Source organism: Lissotriton vulgaris, chromosome 3_1 (assembly GCF_964263255.1).
Source record: "Lissotriton vulgaris chromosome 3_1, aLisVul1.2, whole genome shotgun sequence".
NCBI lineage: Eukaryota > Metazoa > Chordata > Amphibia > Caudata > Salamandridae > Lissotriton > Lissotriton vulgaris.
The window spans coordinates 63647250-63657891 of record NC_141689.1 but is presented as its reverse complement, the minus strand read 5'-3'; the positions used below and the strand labels follow the sequence as shown (position 1 = coordinate 63657891).

The 10642-nt window shown below is 48.7% G+C and overlaps 1 pseudogene; it reads right to left on the bottom strand.

Annotated features, from left to right (window-relative positions):
- Nucleotides 1-8513: 8513 nt before the first annotated feature.
- On the bottom strand, nucleotides 8514-10436 carry LOC147725962 (uncharacterized; annotated as a pseudogene).
- Between the last annotated feature and the right edge of the window lie 206 nt (nucleotides 10437-10642).

The window sequence follows — 10642 nt, the reverse complement described above, 5'->3', positions numbered from 1 at the left end:
TCTTGCTCTTCCTAGGCGGGGGCAGGGGCATATCAATTGAGCCATGTCCTCGACACCGTTACTATACAAGCTGCAATTTGGAGACTTTTGACCCCGCAGCCATGGTGGTAAATGTTGAGCAGCTGGCAATTTTCCTAATCGATGTTTCAGGAAATTTTCCTTGATGGTCCTGGAGTACCCTGCACTGAAATATGGTTGTGGCCTTAGTGATACAAAGCTGTTTATTATTATCCAAGCGTATTTTTTCTGCGCTAAGGTAACTTTGTCTTCTACAAGCGTCATACTCCTTATCGTCTTCTCCACAATTTTCTTCAAGACTGCATGTGTGGGTGGAATTTCCCAGACCTGACTAAGGCCGGTGTTCTGTAGACACTGATATAGGTGTTTGCTTGCTGGAGCCGCTGTTCTCTGTTTAAGCTCCTGCCACAGTAGATGATTCGACTGTTTGTGGTGGCGTTCTTGATCTTGTGCCAGCAAGTTATGTACCCCCGCTGCCTTCCTAACTGTTTGATGAGGCCAAATTCCAGCCGAATCTGGGCGGCAGATGCGTTTGAGAGCATGTTAAACATTATTCTATAAGCCCTGATTCAGGTGCTGTCTAAGGTGTGTGTCTCTCTTCCTTTTAGCGCTTCACTGCTGTATGTGATCGTGTGCAGGATTTGGCTTGCGCAATCAGAAGTGGAGAAAGCCTCAGGCCCAGGAGCTAAGTTTTTATTTGCCTCCGCATCGTTGCCAGGGCCGCACCTTTCCTTTTTGATTGACTCTAGCTGGCTTGTAAACTGGCCTCTATTGTCAAATATTACCCCTAGATATTTGTAATTTGTTGTGTTTTGTAGCTGTTTATTCCCCAAGTGCCAGTGGTGGGGGTTTTCCCATCGTCTTTTAATGGATATTGTTTTAGTTTTATCCAGATTTGCTTCCAGTTAGCTTGAAGAGCGTTTAAAAGATGTTGCATAGCCACATGGGTGTCACTGTCCAATACTACATAATCTGTGTACAGGATGCTGGTTAGAGCCTTCCCTCCTAACCTTGGAGCGGGTGCATTGCCTTGGTTCAAGGTCTGCATCCGGTCGGCCATATGAGGTTAAACCGAGTCGGCTCAAGCACACAACCCTGTTTGAGTCTTTTGGTTGTTAGAATTTGCCTAGATAGGCTTGTGCTGTCGCCCAGTTTGATCTTCACCCAAGTGTCTGTGTAAAGAGATATTATTGCACCCAGCAGTGCCTGCGGGATCTTCCAGTTTACCAGTTTTTCCCAAAGTTAAGTTTGCCTCTCGCAATATTATCAGAGGCTGCCTTATAGTCTACAAAACAGATGAAGTGACTGTTTTGTTGCTGTTGCCTTGTCCAAAAGTAATGCCAATGTTAAGATATTGGTTAAAGTTCCTGTGTTTTTAGCGAAGCCGGTTTGGTTGAATGGTATAATATCTTGTTCCGCTGCCCATAGCTGAAGATCTTCCAGTATAGTGCCCGTGTAATATTTAGCTTCGTTGTCCATCAAGGCAACTAGATGGTAGTTTCTCGGAGCAGATTTGTCACCACTTTTATAGATGGGGGCAATAATGGAGCCCTCCCAAGAGGAGGGTGCATGTCCCAAGTATATAACTTCCTGGACTAATGGACCCAAGACCCCGGCCCAAAAGTCAGCGTCCTGCTTAAAAAAAGCGGGGGGATGTTGTTTGGCTCTGGCGCTCCTCTCCTGCCTTTAGCGATCTGGCGTTTAATTGTTCTGATGTCAGTGTTTGTTCTTCCATGCCCTTACATAGTGTTTCTATTTTAGTTCGTCCTTAAATTCAGAGGGTTCATTCACCTTTGAAGCCCCTGTTTACTTGAGCCGTCTCGGTTCATCCCGATGATTGAAGTGAGATGTTAGGTACTCTGACTATACCTCTTCTGTGATATGAGATTTGACCGCATTGCGAGGGGCGCATTACATGTTTTTTTCTCCAGCTGTCTCCATTGTGTACTTTTTCCCTGTGCTCTTCGTTGCTTTCTCTTGCCTGTGCATCTCCCTGCCTCCTCCATGTCTGTTTGCCCTCCTGTGCTTCTCCTCCTGCATTGTTTTCCCCATGTGCTTCTTCCATTTTCCACAACCCATCCACACACCCAAACTCCCCTCTTCCCCGAGCTCCTCATTACTCTCCCTTATACATGTGAGAATCTTCCCTGCTCCACGGTATTGTCTCTACGTGTTGTGCATTTCCCTTCCCTGCCCTCTCTGTGCTACTTTCTCCCACCCTCGCTCTCCGTGTTGTTGCCACACATTGCTCTCTGTGTTGCTTCCTCCTGCTTTAAAAAACACAGAACACTTTTGTGTTCCTGTTTTATTTACCGATCCACCTAGTGTGAGAAGTTGGCCTGGTATATGATGCTCACTACTTCTAGTGATTACCTTGTACCATGCCAAGCAACCCTTATGATGATTGGTTGTAAGTCAACCTTATAGACCAGCTATCCTAGTGGTAGCGTGGACAAAGCAGTCTTAGGCTAAACTCTGAAAGGCATGTGAAGCAAGCTGTTTTACCATATACAACCCCCTTTTGATACCAAATGAAAGGACACCACACAGATATATATTGAAAATATGTATATATTTATTAACTACAAATATCCCCTGGACTCTTTATGAGCACAGAAGCACAAGCGTTAAAACAAAACAGTTAAAATACACAAAAGTTGCACAATATGGATGAGCCCTAGGGGCCACCTAAACCATATACTAAGAAAGTGGTATAAGAGATACCAATCGAAAAGGAAACAGGCCTAGGGCCTTGGGAATCGCTGGAGCTGATTGGGACTAGCAGTGACTAAGTCGGGAAAGGCCAGCGGGACTCGGGTGCAGTGTTTAAAGTGCACGCACTCACCAATGCAATGTCTATGGTGCGTAAAAGTTATAAAGTTAGTTAGTTAGGAACCTTCCGCGTGACCTAGAGGAGTGAAACTTAAGACACCGCAACGCCGGTGTTCCCACACTGGTACACACCTCTAGTGTCTGAGTTACCTCACCCACAGGACGCGGGTGCATAGGGTCGAAGTAGTGTCTGGTTTCGTCACGCTGGTCAATGGTGCTTTGAGCTGAAGATGCTGCAGGCGGCTCGATGTGAAGAGTTCCGGTGGATCCAAGGGTGGATCTGAATTTGTGAAGACCTGAAAGCAGAGGGGGACAATGTTCAAAGTCACTAGCCAGTGACTACCGTGGAACCAGGTTGGAACCAGGCGATGTCTGGTGCAAACAGGCGTTGAGGTGTAGCTTCTCTCTGCAGCCACGTGGACACGAAGATGTCGAGAATGTCCAGGAGTCGATCACGAGCTGTCCCACGCAGGCTTCTCGCTGTTGGCGGTGTCGGCAACTTGATTGGAGCAAACAGGCCTTGGCTATTGCAAGCCACGCAGGAATCGAAAAAGGCTTATCTCTCGGACCAGCAAGGTCAGAGCGGGTGCTCCCTTTTACAGGAGCGAGGGCAAGTTTGGAGCAACCAGACCCGCAGTGTAGTTTGTAGGTTTCGTCGCCAAGATGGCTGCTGACCACGTGGCAAGTGGCCGGGATGGCGTGTCGAGTGGCACGATGCAAAGGGGCCCCACGCAGATCGTGGAGATGCTGGGGGGCTGATCTCCGGTTCAAGGGTTGCTCGGTGGTGGGGCTTCTTGTTCCCCAAAGCACAACGTCGAGGGTGCCTCGGGTGTTGCGCAGTCAGCTCTTCGGGGGTCTTCATAGAGGTCCGGTCCCACGTCTCTCGGTGCCTCCACGGGTCCCTTCTTTGCAGGGACTGTGGATCGGGCTGTGAGAAGTCTGGGAGTCTGGCTCTTGTCAGGCTCTAAGCTCGGGCTCCGGCGGCGGCAAAGCAGACGTCGAGTCGCTGGATGGTGCCTGTGTTCACAAGGTGGCCACTCCTAGGCCACAAGGGAGATGCTCTTCAGTCTTCTGTGCAGCAGAATGTCGAAGTCCAGTCGTCTTCTTAGTTTCAAGTTGATTCAGGATGATCTGAGGTGCTAGGCACTGCTCCCACTCTTATTCCCAATCTGAGGGGTGGATCACCTGCTAGGTCCCTCCTCTGGGTGGGACCAGGAAGGGGGGCGGTTACACCCCCTTTCCTTTGTCCAGCTCCTCGCCAGGCCTGGGTCTGGAAAGTCCCAGGACCGGTTTGGACTGGCTTATGCACGAGGACACCTTGTGTGCCCCGGGCATGTCTCAATCTATTCAGCCCTGTCCTACCCAATACACAAAATCCTGTCTGGGGTGGTGCTCGCACCTCCCAAGGCAGGAAACCCTTTGTCCAAGCCTCCCTCGCTGGAAGGACTCCCAGCAGCAGGAGGTCAGACTTGTGTCTGTGGTGGCAGCATCCATTTTGTGATGCTGAGGCTCTGGTTAACTTTAACCGGGGTTAAGGCTATGTACATATCGTGTCCCTCTAGAAGGGTGGAATGCTATCCCCGTCAACAGAACTGTCGAGGGGATAGTATTCCAAATCGTATGACATTTTACTCGACATGTTGTGATAAAGCCAAACCAAAGTTAGCATATAACCGCGAGGATTATAATGCACTTAAGAGTATATGGTATAGCAATATCCCGGAACAGCTAAGGGAGTTGGTCCCGACAGCTGCAGACAGGCTCAGCTCATGCTAGAGCACCATCTCACATGAAACCATGCACTCTGCCCCAGGGCTTAATTTGAGCCGGGGCTTGCCGGTGCTTAGCACCGGCACCTAATTATGAGGGCCGGGTCTAGGTCACGGCAGCCGCGGCATTGATTAAGTGCACCTGTGACTGTGTAAATTAAAATCTCTAGTCGTGACTACTCGTGCGTTAAATACTGCATTCCGACTCCGAGTGTTAGTTACTGCGGGGCCGGCCGCCGGGCTCGTTGACACTGACAGATAGTCTTAGTAGGGGGGGGGGGGGGGATGACGTGACGTGAGCCAGTCCACTGCACTTGTTGTTTCGATTCTCCAGGATTCTTGTCAGTATCACGTGAGTAGTAGGTAGTCTAGTCCTACCTTACTGTCTCTGACTGTTCAACTTCTTCAAAACTTGCCTTTGCCTGCCAGTTGCTGGCAGCAGCGGGTCAGGCCGCCACAGGGTCGAGTCGCCATGCCAGGGCCCTAGTGTGGGTGGGAGTCTGTTCTTGTGCTGGTTGGAGGCCAGGGCAGGGCTTTGCTGCGGGGGTGGGAGCTGTGCGCGGCAGAGGCAGCCACGCATGCGCAGATGCCCATGCACACTCATTTTCGCTGGCTGCCCGCCCGACCCCAGCATACCCGCCCGCACCTCCTCACCAGCAGCAGCGTGAGGGCCGGCAGCCATCCCTGAGACCAGCCCTGCTCCTGCCTGAGACGAGACCAGTGTGGTGGTGGTGACGTAGCAGGAGTTGGGAGCTCAGTCACTCTCTGGACCAGTGCTCCTCAGCAGGTGAGGGCGAGGCAGGCAGGGCCTTGCCGGGGCCGGGGAGACTGGTGGTGACACTGACGTTAACTTAGGACCGATACGATAGGCGGTGTAATAGTAGGCCGGCCCGGCCGGTGCCATAAAAAAAAAGTTGCGCAGTTGAGGCCTACCTACGGTGGGACAGACTGTAGTAATAGGCCGGCCCGGCCGGTGACATTAAAAAAAAAAGTTGCGCAGTTGAGGCCTACCGTGGGTCACGCCAGTCACTGGTTAATGTTGTTTTTGATCCCCGCCTGGTTTGATCATCGACGTCATCGTCATCAACGTGATCATGTTGTTGTCAGAATGCCAGTGCACTGCAGTGGGCAGTAGTGCCCAGGAAGTGGCTATTTATTAATGCGCAGTTGTGGCAGGGCTGGTGGATACATGAAGAATGATATGGAATGTTTATGGGTTTTGCATAAAGCTGGTTTCATCATGCTTCCTCTTTAGGGCACCAGGTCTTACCCTATATGGGGTTTTTGTTGGTTATGACGCCACAGTACACGCAGCCATCGATCTGACCCTTCTTCTCCCACTAATTTGTTTCTTCTTTCCCCATCCCTCGCATTCTTGATCATTTCTTTTCTCCCCTTCACGCCCGTACCCTCTGCCCTTCCCCGCCCCTGTCCCCCTCCCCTCCTCTGCCTGCCGCATTTCCACTTGTCACGTCACCCTTTCCAACCTCAGTGTCGTATCTTCATCGTCTACAGTCACCTACTCATTTCTCTTCTGACTTCTCTGTTTCTTGTCTTTTTTTTTACCAAGCTCCTATCTCCTTTTATCCATCCTCTGACCTCTTCCAATAATTCAATTTTTTCTTTTTCACCCCGACTCCCTTTCGTGTCACTTGTCTTTTCTTTCTATTCAAATTTCAACCGTTTTATGCAGACCGACTGGCCATGCGCCTTCAGAACTGGAGACTGCCTGGCTGCTGGACCGATCAGGAGATTCGGTTTCGTTTTTGCAGGGCAGTGGAGATCAGACTCGGTTTCGTTTTTTTTCAGGGCAGGGAGGGCACGCAGCCTCAAAAATAATCTGTTGTGTTGCCTGTCCTGCACGGTTGTCTGAATATCCCAGCTACAGCATCATATAGATGGATGCTGGAAAATTAATTGGGATTTGCTCATTTAATGTAAACCCATCAGTGGTACCTGACATTTTACTTGTCGTCCACTGCCAGATTTAATGTTTCCATGCTGCAGTGACAAATAAATCTGAAATGGGCAGCTTTTCTCCTGCTCCTGTGCCAGGCATGGCAAATATATTGCTGTCGGGTATAGAATTTCTCCTAGCCAAAGTTAACACTAATTCAAGGTCTTAGAGTGCCATGAGAAGATTACTTTTTTGATACAATACAAATCCTGTAGTAACTGCAGTAGAACCACAACTCACACTCAGATCCACCTTTTATTATCATATCACAGACCAGCCATTGTCTCTTATTTTCTTCCATGTCATTGGTAACTGCTGCTTTCTATGTCAACTTTGTACCACACATAAAGTGTATTTGTAAAGCCCACGTTCACTCGTAGGCTTCTTGCCACTGAATAACAGATGTTTATTGTTGTCCAACTCAATGGTACTCATTTTATCGACCTCAGAAGGATGAAAGGCAGAGTGGACTTATCAGGATTTGAACCATTGACCATGAGGTCGAACACAGACCTATACAGTGGACCTATTCATCTGCTAAGCCAACAGACCACACTGCTTTTGCTACCCAAACAGCAAGCAGAAAATAAAAAGCAAGTCCCTGTCCCACAGATCTGCCCGTTGGAAGTCAAAAGATGGAGGAACTTCAACTTCTCATGAACACAAGCCCTGCTGCCGGCACTCATGCACTGCCATGCTACAGCTGTTTTTCTCAGCACTGAAAAGCACTGCAGCCATTGAAGTGTGTGATTCCACAGCAGAGGGAACTAACACTGCATCTATATTGCAGTTCAGATTCAAATGTTGGTAATTGTTTGGGTGGTCCCAGCCAGTGTAACGCGGGGTTACTGGGCTCTGCTTTTGACAGTTTGATTTTTTTCATCTCTCGTATCCTGTGGCAACATTACTATTGGATCCAGACCGAGCACTATCTCCCGTTTAGCACTGGACTTTTCGGGTAGCGCGTCTTTGCTGTGCAAGACTTATTCAGAGAACTAGAGCGTGTTACAAATTCAGAACTCCACCAAGCAAACACTGATGCTGAATAAATCAAAAAATAATCTGTGTTTTATTTTTTAAAAGAAAACATGCTTTAATTCATGCATGAGTAAATACAAAACTTAAAATTACAAATGAACACAAAGAAAACCAGACATTTTTAGCCCTCCTGAAGTAGAGATCTGTGCAAGAAAGTGTGTAAGTGATAACATATGTAAATTCCTTTCTTGTGGATGGCTCACAATGTAAAAAACACTTCCTATTCATTTGTCAGAGAGTTAGTTCACAATGCTCAAATTCGGATCAGCCAGATATATATTACCTCTGACTTTTAGCAGTCCCAGTTGAAAAGGTGGGTGGAGCTAATATAGTAAGTGGGTGGAGCCAGTGGATGAAGTGGGTGGAGCCAGAGAAAAGTAGGTGTGGCCTCCGACAAACATTTGAGCACCTGCACTTCATATTTTACAAATTAAGCACTGCTCTGCCCCCAGGATTGCAGGGGCCTTCCATAGGAATGGCTTATAGGTTAACCTGTGTCCATTTAAGGTTAGATATAGGGATACTATATCTAAGCAAGAGGTGATTACACCAACTTACCCCAGCTGTGTGATCAGCCAGGTGTGTCAAAATATGGAGGCCAGGCCAGGGGTGGCACAATACATGCTGCAGCCCCTGGTAGGCCTTGGCTACACCTATGCCCTGGGTACCTATGGTACACTGTTACAGGGGCCTATAAGGTGAACCAGTTCCAATTGTGTATGCACCTAAGGTACATGGAGTCCATTTTAAGGAGAGAGCAATCAGCCTGGGGCCCTGAATAGCAGGATCCCAGGCCAACTATGTCAAAAAACAGCTTAACACCAGGCAAAAAGTTTGGGGGTAACCATAGTCGGATATCCACCTTCCTACATAACCCCCCCAAACAAAAGGAGATAAGGCTATCCTTGACCAGGTAAGCCTATATTGCCTAAGTGGCCATATAAGGGAGTACCAGCTCTAGCTTGGTTACCCACTGTGTCATGGTCCATTAAGCAATCCCTCACCCCAAGGGTATCTGAGGGTCTCCACCATAGGGAATCTCTACCTGTGGTGTGTCTTTGCAAAGTTAAAGGCTGGTGTGGGGATGGAGTACTGAAGTGAGAGTCCTCTGTAGGACTCAACTTCCTCCAATCACTCTTCACCATGTGTGCCTTACTTTCTTTGACTGAGTTGCACTGTGCTCTCAGGGTCAACCTCTGGCTACCGAAAGCTGGAGGCTGGGTCCCTCTTGTTGGCTTACTGGAGGGACGGTTCAGGTTTGGGCCCTTGGGGTCCCAGGTTTGGCTGTGCCCAACAGAATCCATCTGTGGGAGGTCCCTAACTACTTTTAAGGGGGCTCCCTCAGGAGTTTTTAAAGTTTTCACCTCACTAAGGCTACTAGTTTTGGTGCCCCTAATCTGTTGATGAGGGTGCTTTATTTGACAGGGGGCCCTTTGGGGCTCACTGTCCTTCTTGTCCTCTGCAGCCCTGGGCTGACTAAGGCAAGGTAGAGAGGGGCAGGTTACCTGCTCCAGACTGGGTCCCACCTGAGAAGGGTCCACTGCCATCAGAGGCTCTGTCAGGCCAGGCCTAACAACCTCTGGGACAGTTCCTTCATCAAGGGTAAGATCAGTTCCCAGAGGAGGCTGATCCTTTCCTAATGTCTGGTGAGGGGGAGATTTCTCTTCCTCTTCCATGCTCTCAGTTTGGGTGGAGTGATCCATCATTTCAGGCTTCACTACCCATGTATCAGTTTGAGTTTGGGCTGTGGCCATCACAGCCCCACCAACCTTTTCAGGAGGAGACTCAGTTTGGGTATGGGCTGTTACCATCACAGCCCTGTTAATCTTTTCAGGAGGGAAGTTAGCTAAAGATGGGGCTGAGGTTTGCTCAGCCCTCCCAACCTTTTCAGGAAGGACATCTTAGATTGGGGCTGTAGCCATCACAGCCCCACTAACCTTTCCATGGAGATTTACCATTCTAGAATGGGTTTGCTGTTCAACCTCAGCCCAGGCTGAGATTTCCAAGTCATTACCAAGTAGGCAATCTACAGGCAAGTTTGCTGACACTGCCACTCTCTTTGGGCCAGTGACACCTCCCCAGCTAAGATTGACTACTGCCATGGGATGTTAGGTTTCTATTCCATCAATGTTTGTTACCTGATATGTGGCATCAGGTAAAAGATGCCTTGAGGGGACTAGACATTCAGCCACCATGGTGATGCTAGCCCCTGTGTCTCTGAAGGCCTCAACTTTCAAACCATTGATGAGGGGCTCCTGTCTATACTTGCTCAAAGTGTTTGGGCAGGCAGTGAAATTTGCAAACACCATGCCAGTTTCATAGACAAGAGTATCTGAGGTAGGGGACCTGGTTAGGCCAGAATCCACCTGTGCTCCAAAGGTAAACCCACCCAGATTCTTGTGGGTGCTCCCACCACCTGGGGGACCACTGCTAACAGTGCCAGGAGGTGTTGGAGCTTTAACTGGGGGTATATTTTCCTTGTTACCATTCTTTGGACAACAGCTGTCTGATTTCCAATGTCCAACCTGTTTACAGGCATGGCAGTAAGGCTTTTTCTCTGTAGAGGAAGTGTTCTGGGGCCCACCCTTTCCATTGGAGTTTTGTTCCCCTGGGGAAGTCTTCTCTTTGGATTTATCCCCACCTTTCTCTTGAGGCTTGGTAGTCTCTTTCTTTTGGTCACCACCCTGGTTCTTAGGCCTTATCCTGGTTCTGACCCATTTGTCTGCCATCTTACCCAATTCTTGTGGAGAGGTCAGATCAGAGTCAACCAGGTGCTGATGTAGAAGCTGATTTTGACAATTACTTAAGATTTGCTCTCTCATTATTAAATTATACAATCCTGTATACTCAGTAACCTTACTTCCCAGCAACCAGCCCTCCAGAGCCTTAGTGGCACATTCAACAAATTCTGACGAGTCCTGAATCTGTGTCTTCTGGGTATCTCTGAACATTAACCTGTACTGCTCAGTGGTTAAGCCTAACCCATCAATCAGAGCACTCTTCAGGACCAGGTTGTTTCTAGAATCCC